The sequence below is a fragment of the Hemiscyllium ocellatum genome, chromosome 2 (genome assembly GCF_020745735.1).
Source record: "Hemiscyllium ocellatum isolate sHemOce1 chromosome 2, sHemOce1.pat.X.cur, whole genome shotgun sequence".
NCBI classification, from domain to species: domain Eukaryota; kingdom Metazoa; phylum Chordata; class Chondrichthyes; order Orectolobiformes; family Hemiscylliidae; genus Hemiscyllium; species Hemiscyllium ocellatum.
The window spans coordinates 97,326,610-97,349,507 of NC_083402.1; the positions used below are offsets into that span (position 1 = coordinate 97,326,610).

Here is a 22,898-nt window from a genome sequence, read left to right on the forward strand (position 1 = left end):
GTCCAGGAAGCATCCTGGTAAACCTTCTTTGCACCCTCTCCAAAGCCTCTATCTTTCCTATAACAGGATGACCAGAACTGGACATAATATTTTATGTGTGGTCTCAGCAGGGTCTTGTAGAGTTGCAGCAAAAACTTGCTGAACATTTCCTCACAAAACAATCACTTCATCTCAGGAAACAACATGAGAAACTCTCTCTGAATTTCTTCCAATGCAATTATATCCTTTTTTAAAGAAGACTAAGACTGTATGCAGTATTCCAGACGCAATCTCAATAAAGCACTGTATTTTGTCGCAAGTCTTCACTATTTTTGTATTCCATCCATCTTGTTTACTGCAAGGCGGCCAAAATGTTATTTATCCACTTATTTGCCACCTTTTTGTGTTTCATATACAAAGTCACCTAAATCACTGCAATATACTACTGTTTTTCTATTTAAATATTCTGCTTTTCTATTCTTGTCTATTTTGTCAGGAAGAACAGAAAGAGGCAATCTCATATTTTCCCATTTTATACTCCATCTGTCAATTTTTTTGCCTCCTCATAATCAATTTATACCTTTGTTATCTTCACAATTTCCTTTCCTACCTTTTTTTATTAATAATAATTCTGGCTACAAAAATTCGGTCCTTCATCCAAATTGTTATTAGTGGTTAAGTAGTTAATGCCGTAGTATTGATCCCTATGTCACCCCAAATTAGGTGACAGTTTTCTAACTTGAAAATTACTTATTTATCTCAATTGTTACTTATTCAACATTCTGTCTATACTAATACATTACTGCCAAAACAGTAAGTTCTGATCTTATGAAGTAACTTTTTAAACATGATCTCTAAGTGAACTACATCAAACTTTATGTATCCTAATTGCCATATCCTCAAAGAGCTCTAATAATTGTCAAAAAAGATTTATTTTTCATAAATCATGTTGACTTTAAGTTATTGGAGTGACTAAGTGACTCTAAGAGGGTGGCATGGTGGCTCAGTGTTAACACTGTTGCCTCACAGTACCAGAGCTGAAAATGTGTTGCTGGAAAAGGGCAGCATCCAAGGAGCAGGAGAGTTGACGTTTCGGACATGAACCCTTCTCCTACTCCTTGGATGCTGCCTGACCTGCTGCCCTTTTCCAGCAACACATTTTCAGCTCTGATCTCCAGCATCTGCAGTCCTCACTTTCTCCTCACCGTAACAGAGACCTGGATTTGATTCCAGCCTTGAGCAATTGTCTGTGCGGAATTTGCACATTCCTCTCATGTCCCCATGATTTGTTCCAGTTTCCTCCCATAGTCCAACCATGTGCAGGTTAGGTGGATCAGCCATGCTTAAAAATTGCCCCATTGTGTCCAGGGTTGTGCAGCTTAGGTGGGTTAGTCATGGTAATCTTTCAGCTGAGACATTAAATTGAACTCATCTGTTCTCTTAAATGGACTTTAAAGAAGTACTATGGTACTCTTCTGAAGAGCACATGGAACCTTTCCCCTGTCCTGGCGAATATTTATCTTCCAAAGAATATCACCAATACAATTACTGATTATCAGATTACTTTGTCAAGTTTGTGAAGCCTTCCTGTTTGCAATCTGTCAGTCATGTTTCATACATCATAATAGTGATTGTACTGCAAAAGTACTTTAACAGTTGTGAAGCAGAGTGGAAACCTCAGGGTATAAAGGACAAGTTACTTAAAAAAAAATGTCCAGAAGAGAGCAAGGAGGAAAAGTTCATGATGCAAGGAAGACTTTAAGACACAAAGAAAAACTCAGAATGTAACTGGCTTGCACTGCTGAAAATTGACGCAAACTCAGTCTTTAAAACACTGACACGTAGTATCAAGTTACAAATTTGGAATGTCAACAAGCAATAGATGATACAAACACAAATAAAACTAGAGTTTAAAAATTATGTCTGTGCGGGACACAGTAACCGAAAGCCTGAAAAGAGCCCAATAATTACTTCAAAAGAAATCTGGAAAGATCTCTCATTCACATTGGGGGTGGAGCTTACAGGAATATAACTAGTCAGTGAAGATCAAATAATCCACTGATCACAATGATTACCATATGGCTGGACTGTAGAGGTCTCAATCGAAATAAACAATGAGTCATTTTTCGAGATACAAGGATAAAATATTCTGCAGTTTTATTTGACCAGTTTGGAGTCAGCCAGAAATTTTTCATAAGATTATCTCAGCAATTGAATAAAAACGATAAAACTCGTAACATCACATACTATATCAATCCTGTGACAGAAGTACTTGACTGTCGTCGCGCATTTCATGATTTATATTATTTTACAAGCAACACATGGTGGCATCATTGCTAACCAATGGTAGGCCTTTTTACCCAATCCACAACAAGGTACAGAAAGGTTTGCCCCAGAATAAAATAATGTGACCATGCACCCAATTATCACTAAAAACTTAATGCAGTAAATTCCTGGTACTTAAAACGTGAACAGCCTGTATTATCCAGCACATTTGGCTCACATTAGCCTGAAATGCTTTCCAACAATCACGATTGAATGAGTGGAATTAAATCTATGAAGTCATTCAATGGACACAAATGCTGTAGTTATTTAATTTTTGTCCCCTTAATATGAGTAAGCTTCCACAAGAGATTTTATGCAACTGTGCCAAAAGAAAACCTTCCAACTACATTATTCACTAGTTTTCCTTTGTTGACTAATCATTTGAAAGAGAATGACAGTTTAGTTGAGCCATTTTTGTCACATTACCATCATTACCAGTTTTTCTCTGGAGGGCTGATTACTTGGTCAACCAAACTGCGCATTCAAATAAAATATTTATTCCAATTAACATGGAAGTCAGTAATTAAATCAAACAGAATACTGTCCATAAATGGAAATGATCAATGATTTAAATGTACTTTCCTGTCAGATTTCTTAGCTTCAATGTTTTACGGGTAAGTATAAAGTTAAGAACAATATATGAATTATACAATTGCATCTGTTAACTTTATACAAGAAAAGGCAGTGTGTGCACTAAAACATCTTGCTAAAAAAAGTTGTATTTATAATTGGCAATAACAGTCTAGTTCTTTCTTAAATAAATTACACATAAATAAAACCATATGGCTATGCTCAGAGAGTTATGGACACCTTATTATACCTGGTTATAGGATAATAAATAATCTTTGTAAAATAGGAACTCAGGAAGATGGTTGGGTGGGGTAGTGAAAAATATTTAAACCACTACATTCTTTAATAGCCCACTTACTTCATGCCCTTAGCTAAGAACTTATGATGATTTGGATTATGGATTCTCCATCAACCGACATTCCAGCCAAATAAGATGCAGCTTTAACATGGAAGAATAGAATCTCAATATTTTGTTTCTATCCACTGTAGCTAATCCACCTACACAGTTCAGTTGAGGTTTTGCATAACAACAATGTTATCCAATGAACTAAATCAGAGATTTAAGGCTAATACTGAAACCGCATTCACTACCCTATCAAATGGTGCAAACACTTGCTGTGATAAAGGTATTTCCTCATGCTACCTCTCAGATATCCATCAATTACTTCAAGTTTGAGCTTCCAGACATCAAAAAATTGCTCTCTCTTTGCTGCATTAGAGCCTTCATGATTTATCAATTTGCCTCTCAGCTTTCTCTGCTATAATGGAAAATGACACCAGCATCACAATCTATTACTATCAAGTTACACGTTTTTTAATTACACATTTTTCTGGAATTCAAATTGCACCAGCTGTTATAATGGCATTTTTAAAAATAGAATCCCTACAGTGTGGAAACAGGCCCTTCAGCCTAACTAGTCAACACCAACCCTCCGAAGAGCATCCCTCCCAAACCTATTCCCCTGCCTTATTACTGTACATTTCCCCTGACTAATGCACCTCACCTACATATCCCTGAGCACTATGGACAGTTTAGCATGGCCAATTCACCTAACCTGCACACCTCTGGATTCTGGGAGGAAACCAAAGCACCTAGAGGAAACCCACGCAGACGCAGGAAGAATGTGCAAACTCCACACAAATAGTCGCCAGAGGCTGTAATTGAACCCAGGTCCCTGGTGCTCTGAGGCAACAGTACTCACCACTGAGCTATCATTCAAACCCATATCCTGAAAGCATTAGCCTGGGTCATCAATCCAGTGAGATGGCCACCAAGCCACCATCTCCCCAGTGAATAAATAAATGGATCAGAACAAATTTCAAGGTTATAGGGTAAGAAGCGGGAAACGGTGCTCAAAAGAATTGATGCAGACTCTGTACCAATGATTCCTTTCAGGTCTGTGCTATTTTATGATTCAATGTACATCAAAACTCATTCAATTCACTTGTGAGACCATAAATTAGTGAAGATTTCTAGAAACAGAGAAAATACGGTTTGGAGCATATCATACAGCCCTTCAAAGCTGCTCTACCTTTCAATATGATAATTGCTGATCATTCAATAGACAATAGGTGCAAGAGTAGGCCATTCTGCCCTTTGAGCCTGCACCACCATTCAATACGATCATGGCTGATCATCCTTAATCAGTATCCCGTTCCTGCCTTATCTCCATAACCCTTGATTCCACAATCCTTGAGTGCTCTATCCAACTCTTTCTTAAATTCAACATAGTATCTTGTCCCTATATACTTTCAGCCCATATCCTTTGTCTCCAAGATGTACATCTATAGAAACATTAAGCCCATGCCTCCTGGCATACAGGTAGGGACATTATCACTGCATCACAAAAACACTCCATGATACTTTTAAAATGGCAGACCAGCCAGAAGGTAGAAATCTCACTGCATTTCTGACAGATCCAACTTTTAGCAGAATATTGTTGGTGCCCAAAGTCTTGTAGTGCTTCCAACTTTTCTTGATAACATGTGGAGTGAACCAAATTTCCGCATCTGCGATGCTGGGAACCACTAGAGGAATCAAAGATGGACTGTAGACTTGACACTCCTGGCCAAAGATTGTTGCTTCAGCCTGATCTTTTGCACGAACATGCCGGGCTCTTTCATCATCGACAATAGGGATAACTGTAGAGCTGTTTCCTCCAAAGAAATGTTTAAAAATCCATTAGCATTCACAACTGGTTGCAGCAGGACTGCAGAGCTTAGATCTGATCCATTGATTGTGGGATCACTTAGCTCTGTCCATCACTTGCTGCTTAATCAATTTGCATGCAGGTAGTCCTGATTGGCAGTTTCACCAGGCTGACACCTCATTTTTAGGAGTTGCCTGATGCTATTCCTAGCATGCTTTCTTCACTGCTGGGCCAGGGTTGAACTCCTGGCTTGATAGTAATGATTCAGTGGGAGACATGAGGGCAATGAGTCTGCAGACTGTTTTGGTGTAGATTCTGCTGCTGTTGATGGTCCACAGTGCCTCATAAATAATCAGTCTTGAGTTGTTCGATCTTTTTGAAATCTGTCCCATTTAGCATTATGATAGACAATATATTTTATTTTGTGTGGTTCTATGTGCAGGTGGGACTTTGTCTCCACAAGGATATTGGCTGCTAAAAGCACTTTAATCCATAGTGTCAGAGTCATAATGATACATGACATCAAGGAGACCTAGCAACACTTCAGTTGTAAGAATTAAGAGGGAAAATCTTGTTGGTTGGAGTCATGTCTAATGCAAAGGAAAATGGTTGTGGTTAATGAAGATCAAATCATTTCAGCATCAGGAGATCCTTGGAGTTCCTTCCTTGCAGCCAACCGCCTTCAGCTATTTCATCAATAACCTTCCCTCCATTGGAGTGTAAAAAGGGAGATGCTCATGGAGGTTTACACAACTTTCATCATCATTTGTGACTTCACAGAAACTGTGTTCAAATGCTACAAGACTTGGAAAACATTCAAGCTTGGGTGACAAATGGAAAGTAACATTTGTGCCTACAAATTCAATGACCATCACCAGTGAGAGAAAATTTAACCATCATCCCTTTATATTCAATAGCATTACCATCTATGTATCATACATTATTAACATCTTTGAGGCTATCATTGACCAGAAGCTGCATTCAGCCAGTGACATAAATACTGCCGCTATAAGAGAAGATCAGAGTTAAGAATAGGGGAAGGCATCATTTAGGGGTAAAGTCATTAGACTAAAAATCCAAAAATCCAGAACTTCAGGTGAGTATCCTGGGAAGAAAAACAGGAACTGCTAGAGAAAATCTGGCAGCAACTGTTGAGAGTGAAACAGAGATAACATTTCTCATCTAACAATTCTTCTCCGAAACTGAACAGGACTAGAAAAGAAAGTATTTAAGCTGTTGATAGTTGGGGGCAACAAGTGAGTGGAACAGATAAAGAGGGCGCCCCAGCATCTGGATTATCCCTGACTCTTCCTGAACTTGGTTTCCATTTCTGGGGATAGACTCTCCAGCAAAATCAATGTAAACTTACAAGGACAAGTGCAACCATTGCATGGGAATACCATCATCTGCAAGTTCCCCTCCAAGCCACACACAAGCATGAATGATACGGCTGTTCCTTCAAAATCATAGGGTCAGAATCTCAGATCACTTTTCTGAAACACGCTATGGGTGTGCCTGCAATGTTCACATTATAGCTGTCAAGAACAGCTCATCACCACATTCTTCAGGGCAATTCGGGAGGGGTAATAAATGCTAGCCTAGCCAGTGATACCCACATCCTACTAACAAATAAACTGTGCAACTGATGGCCTGAAGGCTTCTAAAATCCCTTACTCTTTAAACAGAAAGAAAACTGCACATATCATAGCTTGACTGCTTTGATCAACAGACAATCCACTACATGTTCTCAAAAAAAAAACAGTTTTGGCATCTGCTAAGACAATTTCAAGCTCTTTGGTGACCCTTAGCCTGGATCATTTGACCTTATAACAGCCTTGGTCCAAATGTAAATGAAACAGCTGAATTCCACAGAGGAGGTGTGAGTGACTGCCTTTCACAGTTAGGCAGTATTTAATGGAGTATGGTATCGAGGAGCTCTCTTAAAATTGACTTATGAGAAGAGGTGAAAACTTTTCACTAGTTTGGAGTCATTCGTAACAAACAGGAAGACCATTCAGGTTTGAGACCTAGTATCTCTGTCCCACAGCTACATGGGTTCTTCTGTGCAATATTCTGGACCTATGGAACACTTCATCAATGACCACTCTTTCATCATAAAATCAGAATTGGGGATGTTTACTAATAACTGTACCACGTTCCATACTATCATGACTCCTTAGATACTGAAGCAATCAATTTATTTGCAACACAGGACTGGCAGCTTAATGTTCCAGGATATAAATGCCTTAGGAAAGATAGAAAAGGGGCAAGAGAGGAGGGGGAGCGTCATTTTTGATAAGGTATTACATTACAGCTGTACTGAGGGAGGATATTCCTGGGAATACATCCAGGTATATTATTTGAGTGGAACTGAGAAATAAGAAAGGGATGATTACCTTATTGGGATTTGACTATAGACCTCCCACAATATCAGCAGGAAATTAAGAAACAAATTTGTAAGGAGATCGCCGTTATCTGTAAGAATAATAGGGTGGTTATGGTAGGGGATTTTAACTTTCCAAACATAGACTGGGATTGCCATAGTGTTAAGGGTTTGTAATGTTAAATGGAAATCTCTCTCTGGACATTAATGTAACATTAAATGGTTAAACTACACTGAGTAAACATTCAGAAAGTGAGTAGGGAGGACAGTCAGGCAAGACTGCGAATGACCTCCACTCCAAATAGACAGTCATTTGCTACTACTGCCCTGCTATTATCAAATTAAACTATCATCAAATCTCTTTCATTCAGAATGTTTTCTAGCTATCCCCTGAAGCTAGTTATGTCACACCTACATTGTCTTGGGGAATCACTGAGTTAGGAAATCATCTGCATAACAATTCCCTAGGATTAGGACATTTACATTATCTCGAAGGATGATCTTATCCTGTCATTGAACCTGGGGTAACATGTGACCAGGGGTTGTCTTGAGTGGAATGTGACTATGGGGGAGTGGCCAGATTATCTGTAAGCATGGCCAACTGACTTATATAAAGGGGATATGTTCTCTTTGTTTGGGGCCTCTTCTGACTAGACTCTGCACGCCTGCAAGGAGAGTCAAAGGGGGTCACCTAGCTTGTACAAGCATTATTGAACGTTAACCATTTGCAGGCATTGGTGCGTGTGAATCGCATCTTGTGTGTGAAACCATGGGAAAAGGACCTAAAATATGGTGGCAGCGGTGGGATTCCAACCTAGACGGAGCTTCCAGATGGACTGAATAAACAATTGTCTGAGTGTTGGCTGTGAGAGATGGATGGGCACACAAGGTAAACTTCACCTTGATCTCGCTCTCTCTAAACTTAACACCCAGTCGACCCCTCGTCTCCTGGGACTTGGTGGTGATGGAACTCACACACTTGCACACCAAGGTGCTCAGCGCACTAGGGTTAAATCAGGGTTAGAGTCCCTATGGTTTAAAAAGGGGTTGGGGTCCTCAGAAAAAGTAAAGTGAAAAAAGGGTTAAAGTCCTCTAAGGAAAAAGGAGTTTAAAGTACTCTACAGACATGAGATTTGAGGCTCCAGAAAAAGACTAGTTAGAATTTGGTAATACTTAGAGTTGTTGCCTTTGTTCTCCACACCTCCCCTTAAAAGAACATTTAGACAACATGGCATCACTGGGAAAAGGGGGAGAAAGTGGAGACAGTTTGCTTGGATCCCCACAGTAAAGTGTATTAACTGCTGGGGAAGCTTTGCGGGGTTTTTGTTGTAAGGATCTTAGTCCTTGGAATCTCAATCTGCGAGTCCTTCTTCTGGGGAAGGGAGTAGCTTAGACTGCAGGGCCAGGTGGTCCGCTGCAAGGCTTTTCTCTTTTTGTGGGTGTGATTGCAAACGGCTGGTCTTTTGTTCCCTCGTGGGCTCATTCAGTGGTGGGGTGGCATTCCTGGGTCCGGTTTCCACCGAGGTGAGAATGTTTTAGTGATTTTTTTTGTGCGCACAAACCAGGCACTGTGGAGTCCGCAGAGCTTTGGGAATTCTGTGTTTTTTTTCTGTGCTGTGGTGGTTGATTAGGAGTCTATGGATGTGATTTATTTTTGTCCGACTCTGGTGCGGATTTTTTGGGGGCCACCTCCTCCATCTTTTTGACTCCTCGGTTTCCATTCCATGGATCATCACCGTGTAAACTGAGGGGGTTTCAAATGTGCACATTTTTCCCCCGTATTAAAATGACAAGAATTCTTACTAGAGATTCTTCAAAAACAAAACAGAAAACGCTGAAATTACGGTTGTATTAATACTTGGATTGAGGTGGGATGTTTTAATGTAAGAGTATTTGATGTTTAAATGTGTTTTTTTAAATACTCCCTTAACTGTTTTGCCTTGTTTGAATCAGGATCTCAATTCAATGTGCTTTGTGTACTATGTAATAGGGCAGGTTTTTTTTATGTTAAAATTATACAACATTATGTCCTTTTTAAAATAATCAACCTTGTGACCTTAAATCAAATTGATTGAGTGCCTCGAGCCCCGATTTGTTTGAAATTCTACAATGTCTGTTTAAAAAAACAATTGTGTCAGTGGTAATGCTTTCGTTAGATGAGAGTTTTGTTATTTTTTTAATGCAGTGTTAACAAAAACAGTGCATTTTAATTTTGATGTTTTGTTAAGATTTTAGAGAATATTAGAACTTGAAGCTGAGCTGTTTCAGTTCTGTCAATTACTGTTAAGACTTCATTGGCCCCGCTTCATATTGCAAATTCAAAGAATGTTGATCTCTACCAAAGTTGACACTGAAATTCCAACTATTGTATTTGGGAAGTGTCATTTAGAGAACATATTTTAAAATAGTCTGCATTTGTTTCCCATGAATATTTGAGATTTAAATCTGAACTGAAACTGCCTCTTCAGTATCTTAAGCCCAGGAAACATTTTGTTGTCTTCTTGCTGTTCCAGACTTATGAAATACTTTTCCTGACAACTTTCACATTAGCCAAGTATTAATTTGTCAAAAGAAAATAATTTTTGAATAACCTGAATGGAGTCCCCTGAGGGTTTAGGACCACCGATTGTTATGAAATGTTTAGGCAATGCAGTTGAGAGGTTTATGGATTGTATGAAAGTTGATGATGTTATAAATATGAACAGAATATGAAGGAAATTTTGTATAACTGGCTCGTTTCCACTCAATGTGGATGGGGTGGAGTGGTCACTAAGGACGGTGGATTTAAGAACTTTACTGGTGAACTTTTTCCACGTGGGAGGATTCTGCAAATTCTATTTACTGTATGGACTGGTAATGTTTGTTGTTATAATCATTGCATGTTGTGGGTCAATAACTTGCTTAAGTACAGGTTGTCAGAGTCTTATGAAAGCTGGTAGTGTCATTTAGGAGAGATATCATGGAATGATAAAAAGGAAGAATGTAATGTTAAAAGATTAAATGGAATCTCTCTCTGGCCTTAATGTAATATTAAAGGGTTAAACTACACTGAGTGAACGTTCCGGAAGTGGGTGGGGATGACACTCATGCAGGAATGCAAATGACCCCCACTCCAATTAGACAGTCATTCGGTACTACTGTCCTGCTATTATCAAATTAAACTATCATCCAATCTCTTCCATTCAGAAATAGTTCCGAGCCATCCCTTAAAGCTGAGTATGTCACACTTTTATTGTCTTGGGGAAAGTGAGTCAGGAAATTGTTTGCATAATGATTCCCCAGGATGAAGGCATTTGTATTATCTCCAAGAATGATCTCATCCTACCATTGTACCTGGGGTAACATGTGACTACGAGTGACTGTGGGTTGTCTTGAGTGGTATGTGACTACGTATTAGTGGCCAGAGTATCTGCGAGCATGGCCAACTGACCTGTATAAAGATTAGATTAGATTAGATTACTTACAGTGTGGAAACAGGCCCTTCGGCCCAACAAGTCCACACCGACCCGCCGAAGCGCAACCCACCCATACCCCTACATTTACCCCTTACCTAACACTACGGGCAATTTAGCATGGCCAATTCACCTGACCCGCACATCTTTGGACTGTGGAAGGAAACCGGAGCACCCGGAGGAAACCCACGCAGACACGGGGAGAACGTGCAAACTCCACACAGTCAGTCAATCGCCTGAGTCAGGAATTGAACCCGGGTCTCAGGCGCTGTGAGGCAACAGTGCTAACCACTGTGCCACCGTGCCGCCCAAGGGGATGTGTTCTCTTTGTTCAGGGCCTCTTTTGACACAACTTCAAATGCCTGTAAAGACTGTCAAAGGGGGTCACCTTGCTTGTATAAGCTTTAATAAATTTTAACTGTTTGCAGAAGTTGGTGTGCGTGACTTGCACCTCGTGTATGAAACCTCAGGAGAAGGACCTAACAGGTTTAGATGGAGAGGAATTTGTTAAGTGTATACAGGAAAAGTTTCCGATTCAGTATGTTGGCATACTTACCAGAGAAGGTGCAAAACTTGACCTACTTTTGGGAAATAAGGCAGAGTAGGTGACTGAGGTGTCAGTGGGGGAGCAGTTTGGGGCCAGCAACCCTAATTCTATTAGCTTTAAAATAGTGAAAGAAAAGGATAGACCAAATCTAAAAGTTGAAATTCCAATTTCGACGGTATTAGGCAAAAACATGCAAAAGATGATTGAGGGCAGATGTTCACAGGTAAAGGGACGGGTGGAAAATGGAAGCCTTTAAAGATGGGATAACAAGTGTCCAAAGACTATATGTTACCATTAGGGTGCAAGGAAAGGCTGGTATGTGTAGGGAATGCTGGATGACTCAAGAAATTGAGGTTTTGGTTAAGAAAAAAGATGAAGCATATGTCAGGTTTAGACAGGAGAGATCGAGTGAATCCTAGAAGAGTATAAAAGCAATAGTATTCTTAAGACAGCAAAAGGGGACATGAGATAGCTTTAGCAAATGCAGTTAATAAGAATCCAATGGGATTTTATAAAACATTAAGGACAAAAGGATAACTAGAGAGACAATAGGACCTCTCAGAGATCATCAAGGCAGCCTATGTGTGGAACCATGAGATGGAGTAATTTACATCAGTGTTTATTTTGGAGAAGGACATGGTAGGTACAGAACATAGAGAAATAGATGGTGACATCTTAATAAATGCCCATATTATAGAAAGGGTAGGTGCTGGATGTCACACAATGCATAAGAGTGAATAAATCGCCAGGAACTGATCAGGTGTACCCTAGAACTCTGTGGGATGCTATGGAACTGATTGCTGGACCCCTTGCTAAGATATTTGGATCACCAATAGTCACAGGTGAGGTCCAAGAACACTGGAGATTGGTTAATGTGATGCCACTATGAAAGGTGGTAAGGAAAAGCCAGGGAACTATAGACAAGTGAGCACATTGGTGGTGTGCAAGTTGATAGCTCAGAGGTAGAGTACAGAGGGTGATGGTGGAGGGTCGTTTTACAGCCCAGAAGCCTGTAAACCAGTGGCGTGCCAGTGCTGGGTCCACTGCTATTTGTCATATACATAAATGATTTGGATGTGAACATAGGAGGTATACTTAGATGACACCAAATTGTAGGTAAAGTGGACAACAAAGAACAACCTTAGAGCACAATGGGATCTTGACCAGATGGGCCAATGGAGCCAAGGAGTAGCAGATGGAATTTAATTAAAATAAACGTGTGGTGCTAAATTTTGAAAAGGCAAATCAGAATGTCAGGAGATCTCAGCTATCTATAAGAATAATAGGGTAGTTAACTTTCCAAACATAGACTGGGATTGCCATAGTGTTAAGGGTTAAGATGGAGAGGAATTTTTTTAAGTATGCAAAAGAAAATTTTCTGATTCAGTTTGTGGATGTACCTACTAGAGAAGGTGCAAAACTTGACCTACACTTGGGAAATAAGGCCGAGCAGGTGACTGAGGTGTCAGTGGGGGAGCACTTTGGGGCCAACGACCATAATTCTATTTGATTTTTAAAAAGTGATGGAAAAGAATAGACGAGATCTAAAAGTTGAAATTCTAAATTGGAGAAAGGCCAATTTTGACAGTATTCGGCAAAAACTTTCAAAAGCTGATTGGGGGCAGATGTTCACAGGTAAAGGGACGGCTGGAAAATGAGACGCCTTCAGAAACTAGATAACAAGAATCCAGAGAAAGTATATTCCTGTTCGGGTGAAACAAAAGGCTGGTTGGTATAGGGAATGGTGGATAACTAAAGAAATTGAGGGCTTGGTTAAGAAAAAGAAGGAAGCATACGTAAGGTATAGACAGGATAGATCGAGTGAATCCTTAGAAGAGTGTAAAGGAAGTAGGAGTATATTTAAAAGGGAAACCAGGAGGGCAAAAAGGGGACATGAGATAGCTTTGGCAAATAGAATTAAGGAAAATCCAAAGGGCTTTTACAAATACATTAAGGACAAAAGGGTAACTAGGGAGAGAATAGGGTCCCTCAAAGACCAGTAAGGTGGCCTTTGTATGGAGCCACAGAAAACGGGGAAGATACTGACACAAAATACTCGTTTAGTATGTTGCGTCAGTATTTACTGTGGAAAAGGATATGGAAGATACAGAATGTGGGGAAATGGATGGTGACACCTTGAAAAATGTCCACATTACAGAGGAGTAAGTGCTGGATGTCTTGAAACGCATAAAGGTGGATAAATCCCCAGGACCTGAACAGGTGTACACGAGAACTCTGTGGGAAGCTGGAGAAGTGATTGCTGGGCCTCTTGCTGAGGTATTTGTATCATCAATATTCACAGGTGAGAATAGTGATGGAAGCCAGAAGCCGGAAGACTGGAGGTTGTCTAACATGGTGCCACTGTTTAAGAAGGGTGGTAAGAACAAGCCAGGGAACTATAGACCAGTGAGCCTGACCTTGGTGGTGGGCAAGTTGTTGGAGGGAATCCTGAGGGACAGGATATACATGTAATTGGAAAGGCAAGGCCTGATTAGGTATAGTCAACTGGGCTTTGTGCGTGGGAAATCATGTCTCTCAAACTTGATTGAGTTTTTTGAAGAAGTAACAAATAGAATTGATGAGGGCAGAGTGGTTGATGTGATCTATATGGACTTCAGTAAGGCGTTTGACAAGGTTCCCCATGGGAGACTGGTTAGCAACGTTAGATCTCATGGAATACAGGGAGAACAAGCCATTTGGATACGGAACTGCTCAAAGGTAGAAGACAGAGGGTGGTGGTGGAGGGCTATTTTACAGACTGGAGGCCTGTGACCAGTGGAGTGCCACAAGGATTGGTACTGGGTCCTCTACTTTTTGTCATTTACATAAATGATTCGGATGTGAGCATAAGAGGTACACAGTTAGTAAGTTTGCAGATGACACCAAAACTGGAGGTGTTGTGGACAGCAAAGAAGGTTACCTCAGATTACAACAGGATCGGTAGATGATATTTAATTCATTTAAATGTGAGGTGCTGCATTTTGGGAAAGCAAATCTTAGCAAGACTTATACACTTAATGGTCAAGTCCTAGGGAGTGTTGCTGAACAAAGAGACCTTGAAGTGTAGGTTCATAGCTCCTTGAAAGTGGAGTTCCGGGTAGATAGGCTAGTGAAGGCGGCGGTTGGTATGCTTTTATTGGTCCGAGTACTGAGTACAGGAATTGGGAGGTCGCGTTGCGTCTGTACAGGTGATTGGTTAGGCCACTGTCGGAATACTGTGTGCAATTCTGGCCGCCTTCCTATCGGAAATATCTTGTGAAACTTGAAAGGGTTCAGAAAAGATTTACAAGGACTTTGCCAGGGTTGGAGTATTTGAGCAAAAAGAGAGGATGAACAGGCTGGGGCTGTTTTCCCCGGAGTGTCGGAGGCTGAGGGGTGACCTTATAGAGGTTTACAAAATTATGAGGGGCATGGATAGCATAATTAGACAAAGTCTTTTCCCTGGGGTTGGGGAGTCTAGAACTAGAGGGCATAGGTTTAGGGTGAGGGGGGAAAGATATAAAAGAGACCTAAGGTGCAACCTTTTCACAAAGAGGGTGGTACGTGTATGGAATGAGCTGCCAGAGGATGTGGTGGAGGCTGGTACAATTGCAACATTTATAAGGCATTTGGGGGATGGGCTAGGAAGTGTTTACAGAGATATGGGCCAATGCTGGCAAATGGGACCAGATTAATTTAGAATATCAGGTCAGCATGGACGAGTTTCACCAAGAGCTGCACCTCTCAATGACTCTCTGACTAGACTTCCTTCACATTTAGGCTGTTGAATGACAAGTAATAATGGCATTACACAAGTAACAGGCAATGGCCATCTCTGAGAGAATCTGCCATCTGCCCTCAACATACAATAGCATTAACATCACTAAGTCTTACACTGTCAACATCCCACATATTACCACTGACCAGAAAAATGAAATGGACAATCCACATAAATGCTGTGGCATGTCAGAGCTGGGAATCCTGTAGTAAGCAACTCACCTCCTGACTCCCCAGAGTTGATCCATGATCTACAAGGGACATGTCAAGACTATGATGGAATATTCAATATATGTCTGGACTAAGGTAGCCCCAACAGCAATCAAGTAATTCAACAATATCCTGGAAAAAGCAGACCATGGCCTGCACTCCAATCACAATCTTAAATCGTTACTACCTCCACCACCAATATCTAGTTACAGCCATGTGTTCCATACACCTGATGCAATGTTTCAACTTACCAAGCCTCCTGTGTCAGCTCCTTTCAAATTTGGGACGTCTACCAACAGAAAGAGAAAGCCATCAAAAATGTCAGAAAAAGTTCCTTCCAAAGATACACACCATGCTGAATTGGAACTACATTGTTACTCCTTACTGTCACTGGGTCAAAGATTGAGACTCCCATCATAACAGCAGTGAGTGTATCTGTAATAGACAGACGTCACTAGTTCAAGTTGGCAACTCACGACCATATTCAGAAATAAGCAACAAATGTTCACCTTGCCACAAAAGAATAATCAAGTTAATTGCTCGCCTACTTCAATTTCAGTTTTTTGCACAATCCCTACATTCCCGAGTACCAATAAATGCACTGATCTTTGTGTAGAAAATAGTTAACTGGGGAACATTAATATCTCTCATGGGGTAAGATTCCAAATTTGACAATAACTGCTGCGCACTCTGCTTCACAGAAAGCTAGCTCAATCCATCCGTTCCCAACTGCGCACTTCAGGCTGATGGTTTTTCTATCCATCGTATGGACCATACAGCCTTTGCTTTTTAATCAACACTTGTGGTGCATGGACGTTGGCTGCCCAGTGTTGCCCCCAAATCTTGAATTCCTCACCATCAAATGCCACCCCTTCTATCGACCACAGAAATTTACCACTGCTATACTAACTTCTGTGTACATACTGCCACAAGGAAAGGTTGAGGAACCTCTGGATGTGCTGTACCCCACCACGAACACCCTGAGGTCCTGTTTATGTAACTGGCAACTTCAAATCAAGCCAACCTAAGAAAGATGTTGCCCAAGTCCCACCAGAACACTACCTGCCCACCAGGGCCCTGAACATTTTAGACCACTGCTACACCAATGTGAAGGATGCCTATTGTTCCATCTCCTGCCCTCATTTCAGGAACTCTGACCACAATGCAGTGTTTCTTCTCCCAGCTTACAGGCAAAAGCTCAAAGCAGGAGACACCCCACTCGTAGATACAGGTCCAGTGCTGGTCGGAGGATGTACAGGATCAACTCCAGTGCTGTCGGGAATTGGCTGATTAGGTCATGTTCAAACAGTTCGCAGGTACCTTGGATGAGTACGCCACCACCGTCACAGACTTTACCAGTAAGTGTGTGGACACCCAGACAGATATCCAGCGACTATGGCAAAGACTGAATGACTTCACTTTGAGCAGAAATTTGGAGGAGAGGTAACACCTATTCCAACAAGTCCTGATGAACCTATCACAACATTCACTGCATCAGAGGTCAGATCAGTGTTCCTTCGTCTGAATCCAAGGAAAGCAATGGGCTCCAGATGGAGTAGCAGACCATGCACTCAGGGCATACACAGATCAACTAGAGAGGTCTGCTCAGAATATTCAACCTCTCCTTGCAGCAGGCCACTGTCCCTACCTGTTCAGGAGGGCCAACATCATCCCTGTGCCTCAGAAGTCTCATGCAGTATGTCAATGACTACCGCCCAGTAGTCCTGACTTCAGTGGTCATGAAGTGCTTTGAAAGACTGGCCGTGGCATTAATAGTTACTAGTGGTGTACTACAAGGATCTGTTTCGGGATCACTGCTGTTTGGATGGATTAGTAAATTTGCAGATGACACTAAAAGTCGGTGGTGTAGTGGACAGTTTGGAAGAATGTTACAGGTTACAGGGGAATTTGGATAAACTGCAGAATTGGGCTGAAAGGTGGCAAATGGAGTTCAATGCAGCTAAATATGAGGTGATGCACTTTGGGAAGAATAACAGTAAGGCAGAGTATTGGGTCAATGGAAGGATTCTTGTAGTGTGGATGAGGAGAGGGATCTTGGAGTCCATGTACATAGGTCCCTGAAAGTTGCCACCCAAGTTAACAGTGCTGTTAGGAAGGCATACGGAAGCTTCTATTAGTAGAGGGATTAAGTTCCGGAGCCGCAATATCATGCTACAACTCTACAAAATGCTAGCGCAGCCGCACTTGGAATATTGTGTACAGTTCTGTTCACCATATTTCGGGAAGGATGTGGAAGCATTGGAAAAAGGTACAGAGGAGATTTACCAGGATGTTGCCTGCTCTGGAGGGAAACTCTTATGGGGAATGGTTGAAAGACTTAGGTCTGTTCTCATTAAGAGGGGATTTGATAGAGACATACAAGAGACATCAGAGATTAGATAGGGTAAGACAGTGAAAGCCTTTTTTCTAGGATGATGATGTCAGCTTGTACAAGTGGGCATAACTACAAATTGAGGGGTGATCGATTTAAGACAGATGCCAGAGGCAGGTTCTTTACTCAGAGACTACTATGGGCATGGAATGCCCTACCTGCAAATGTGGTTAACTCAGCCAAGTTAGGGAGATTTAAACAATCCTTGGATAAGCACATGGATGATGATGGGATAGTGTAGGGAGACGAGCTGAGAACAGCTCACAGTTTGGCGCAACATTGAGGGCCAAAGGGCCTGTTCTGCGCTGGATTATTCTATGTTCCAATCAACTCCAACCTACTCATTGACTACAGTTCAGCCTTCAACACTATTGAGACTGATTATTAAACTTAGTGTTCTCAGACTAAGCCCCACTCTCTGCAACTAGATCTTCAGTTTCCTGACCCACAGGTCAATCAGTGAAGATCAGGGACAATATTTTCTCATTAAGAGTCAACATTGGAGCCCTCCAGGGGTACATACGTAGGCCCCTACTGTACTCACTGTATACCCATAACTGCGTCGCCAAATACCAGACTAATGCCATTTACAAGTTCGCTGATGATACCACCGTAGTTGGTTGACTCTCAAATGGTGATGGGAGGTGGAAGACCTGGAAAAATGATGCACTGAGGAACAACCGAGCTCTCAATGCTGGCAAAACCAAGGAACTCATTATTGATTTTTGGCAGGATGTTAAGAGCACAGTGGTAGAATGAGTAGACAGTGTCAAGCTCCTGGGAGTAGTCATCCATAACAAGCTCTCTTGGACTGTTCAAGTGGATGCACTGATTACAAAGGCCCAACATCTCTTTTCTTCAAGCAGCTGAGGAAATTTGGCATGATGGTGAATACCCTTCCGACTTTTACAGGTGCGCCATCGAGAGCATTCTGTCTGGATGCCTTGTATGGCAACTGTACCATTCAAAATTGGAGACAGTTAGAGTGGTGAAAAGGCCTGGGCAATCACAAAGGCCAACCTCCCATTTATGGAATCCATCTACCAGGCCCACTGTCAAGGAAAGGCTGTCAGCATTCTCAAAGATCCAATTCAACCTGGCAATGTTTTTGTACAACCTCTACATCAGGGAGAAGGTACAGAAGCCAGAACACATGCACCAGCTGGTTTCAAAACAGGTTCTACCCCACTGTTGTTAGAATATTGAATGGACTCATAAACTCTTAATATTCACCTGTTTTTGCCACTGTTATCTATGCTACTTAACTCTATGATCTGCCTGTATTGCTCGCAAGACAAAGCTTTTCACTGTGCGTTGGTACAAATGATAATAAATTCAATTCAATTCGACCTTTTGAGTGAAGAAATAGCCCCTTACCTCAGTTCTGATTTATTAGTACTACATTCTGAGATTGTGGCACCATATTCTGAAGTTCCCATCTAAAGGAAACAGCATTTACCCTCTAAAGCACTCAAGAATTATATGTACTTTAATAGGTTCACCTGCAATTCTGCTAAATGATATATACTCTTCAATGGACAATTCTCTTATCCCAGCAACCAGTGTAGTGAGCATTTACTGAACTTCCTCTCAGGCAAAAATAGCCTTTATTAGAAAAGGACTTCCATTCTTTTAGGCAAGAAATTGCTATTTTTATTAAAATAAACAATACAAATAATTAAAAATACAAATATCAATTATCTCCAGCAATTGTTAATCCCACAAGGAAAAGAAGTACAGCAGTGCTTAACTAATGGAGCCCCTCCTGATGAAGGGCTTTTGCCCGAAATGTCAATTTTCCTGCTCCCCGGATGATGCCTGACCTGCTGTGCTTTTCCAGCACTACTCTAATCTTGACAAAAATATCACTTCCTGACAGAGTACAACTATGGAAAAAATGTGCAGATTCCAACAGTTCCTCAACAAGAGTAATTGGACCAAATGATCAGCTATTTATATTTTGTGTATTTGGTTAGTTTCCAACGCAATTTGGAGCAATTCAAAGGCGGCAATGGCCAAGTGGTATTTTCGCTAGACAATTAATCCAGAAACTCAGCTAATGTTCTGGAAACCCAGGCTCGAATCCTGCCACTGTAGATGGTGGAATTCAAATTAAATTTAAAAAAAACTGGAAATTATGAATCTACGGATGGAAAAAGCCAGCTGGCTCATTAATGCCCTTCAGAGAAGACAATCTGCCATCCTCACTTGGACTAGCCTACATGTGACTGCACAGTAATGTAGTTGAATCTCTGAAATGGCTGAACAAGCTATTCAATTGCACCAATCACTACAAATTCTCAAACAACTGAAACCTGACAGATCACTTGGCATCGACATAGGCACCAGAAAAGGCAACAGCAGAAACAGCCCTGTCAACCCTGCAAATTCTTCCTTACTAATATCTGGGGACGAGTGCCAAAAGTGGGAGAGCTGGCTCACAGACTAGCCAAGCAATGGCCTGACATAATCGTTAAGGTATGACTCTGTGATTATGACTCGGTCCCAGACACCATCATCAGCATCCCTGGATATGTCCTGTCCCATTGGCAGGATTGACCCAGCAGAGGTATTGGCATGGTGGTATACAGTCAGGAGGGACTTGGTCTGGGAATCTTCAGCATTGACTCAAGACACCATGAAAACTTGTGGCTTCAGGTTAAACATGGGCAAGGAAACCTCCTGCTGATTAGCACATATCATCTTCCCTCAGCTGATGAATTGGTACTCCTCCATGTTGGTCAACACTTGAAAGAAGCAGTGAGGATGGCAAAGACACAGGATGCATTCTTGGTGGGGATTTCAATATCCACCATCAAGACTGGCTCGGCAGCAGTACTACAGATCAAACTGGTTGAGTCCTGAAGGACATAGCTGCTAGACTGGGAAGCAACAGGAGTGAAAAACACACTTGATCTCATCCTTACCAATCTGCCAGCTGTAGATGTATCTGCCCATGGTAGTATCGGTAAGAGTGACTATTACCCAGTCCTTGTGGAGACCAAGTTCCACCTTCACATTGAGACTAATCTCCATCGTGTTGTATGGCACTATCACCATGCTAAATGGGATAGACTTCAAACAGATCTAGCAACTCAAGACTGGGCAGCCAAGAGGTGCTGTGGGCTATCAACAGCAACAAACTGTACTCCAGCACAATCTGCAACCTCAAGGCATAGCATATCCTCCACTCAACCATTGCAATCAAGCCAGGGGATCAATCCTGGTTCAATGGAGATTGCAGCAGAACATGTCAGGAACAATACCAGGCATACCTGAAGATGAGATGTCAAGCTGGTGAAGTCACCAAACAGGACTACTCGCATGCCAAACAGCATAAGCAGCAGGTGATAGACACAGCTAAGTGAACCTACAACCAACAGATCAGATCTAAGCTCTGCAGTCCTGCACATCCAGTTGTGAATAGTGGTGGACAATTAAACAACTCATTGGAGAAGCAGGAAGCTTTCGCAGCAATCTTCAGCCAGAAGTGCTGAGTGGATGATCCATCTCGGCCTCCTCCAGTGGTTCCCAGCATTACAGATAAAAGTCTTCAGCCAATTTGATTCACTCCACTAGATATCAAGAAATGGTTGGACACACTGGATACTGCAAAGGCTACAGCCCTGACAATGTTCTGACAATATTATCGAAGATGTGTGCTCCAGGACTTGCCACACACCCACCCAAACTGTTCCAGTACAATTACAACATTGGCATCTACTCGACGATGTGGAAAATTGCCCAGGACGTCTTGTACATAAAAAGCAGAAGAAATACAACTGAGCCAGTTTCTCCCCCATCAGTCTACTCGTGATCATTACTGAAGTGATGGAAGGTATCATTAAACAACATCTGCTTAGCAACATCTGCTCAGCGATCCAGAGTTTGGATTTCGGCAGGGCCACTCAGCTCCTGATCTCATTAGAGCCTTGGTTCAAATGTGGACAAAAGAACTGAATTCCACAGGTGAGGCAAGAATGACAGACCTTGACATCAAGGCTACATTTGACTGAATGCAGCATCAAGGAGTCCTAGCAAAACGGGAATCAATGGGGCAAAGTCTCCAGTGTCAAACCTGACAGAGGAAGATGGTCAAGGTTGTTGGAAGTCAGTCATCTCAGCTCCAGGACATCTCTGTCAAAGTTCCTGAAGATTGTGTCCTAGGCCCAACCACTTGGTCACTTCATCAGCCACTTCCCTCCACAATTAGGTCAGAAGTAGAGATGTTCGCTAACTATTGCTCAATGTTCACCACCATTCACGGCTCCTCATATATTGAAGCAGTCCATGCTCAAATACAACATCTGGACAATATCCAGGCTTGGGGCTGATAAGTAGCAAGTAACACAAATGTCAGGTTATGACCACCACCAGAGAGAACCTAACTACTGCCCCTTGACATAGTGAGGGATTCAGTGATGGGAACACAATCAACATCATGGGAGTTATCATTGACCAGAAACTCAACTAAACTTCCCACATAAACACAGTGGCTGCAAGAGCAAGTTAGAGGCAAGTAATACTGAAGTGAGTAATTTCCCTCCTGACTCAGCAAAGCTTGTCCACAATCTACAAGGCACAAGTCAGGAGTGTGATGGAATACTGCCAACTTGCCTGGAAGGGTGCAGCCACAACAACATTCAAGAAACTGGACATCATTCAGAACAAAGCAGTCCATTGATTGCCACTACATCAACTCACTCCACCACAGATGCTCAGTAGCACCAGTGTATATCTACAAGATGAACTGCAGAAATTTTATCTAAAAGGACAAGGGCAATGGATCTAGCAGCATCTGTAAGAAGAGAAAAGAGCTGATGTGGTCTATCTAGACTTCCAAAAGGCCTTTGATAAGGTGCCACAGGGGAGACTGTTGAGCAAGGTGAGGGCCCGTGGTGTTCGAGGTGAGCTTGTTCAAGTGAAGTTTGCCAATGATACGAAGTTAGGTGGACAGGCAGGTAGTACTGAGGAAGTGGGGAGGCCACAGAAGGATCTAGAGAGTTTGGGAGAGTGGTTGAGGAAATGGCTGATGGAATTCAACGTGAACAAATGCGAGGTCTTGCACTTTGGAAAAAAGAATAAAAGCATAGACTACTTTCTAAACAGTGAGAAAATTCGTAAAGCCAAAGTA

General features: G+C 41.7%; 1 protein-coding gene across 3 annotated transcripts in view; it reads right to left on the bottom strand.

Annotated features, from left to right (window-relative positions):
- Nucleotides 1-22,898, bottom strand: part of ror2 (receptor tyrosine kinase-like orphan receptor 2) — a 383,083-nt gene that overhangs the window by 307,279 nt on the left and 52,906 nt on the right. The gene's annotated exons all lie outside the window — the stretch shown is intronic.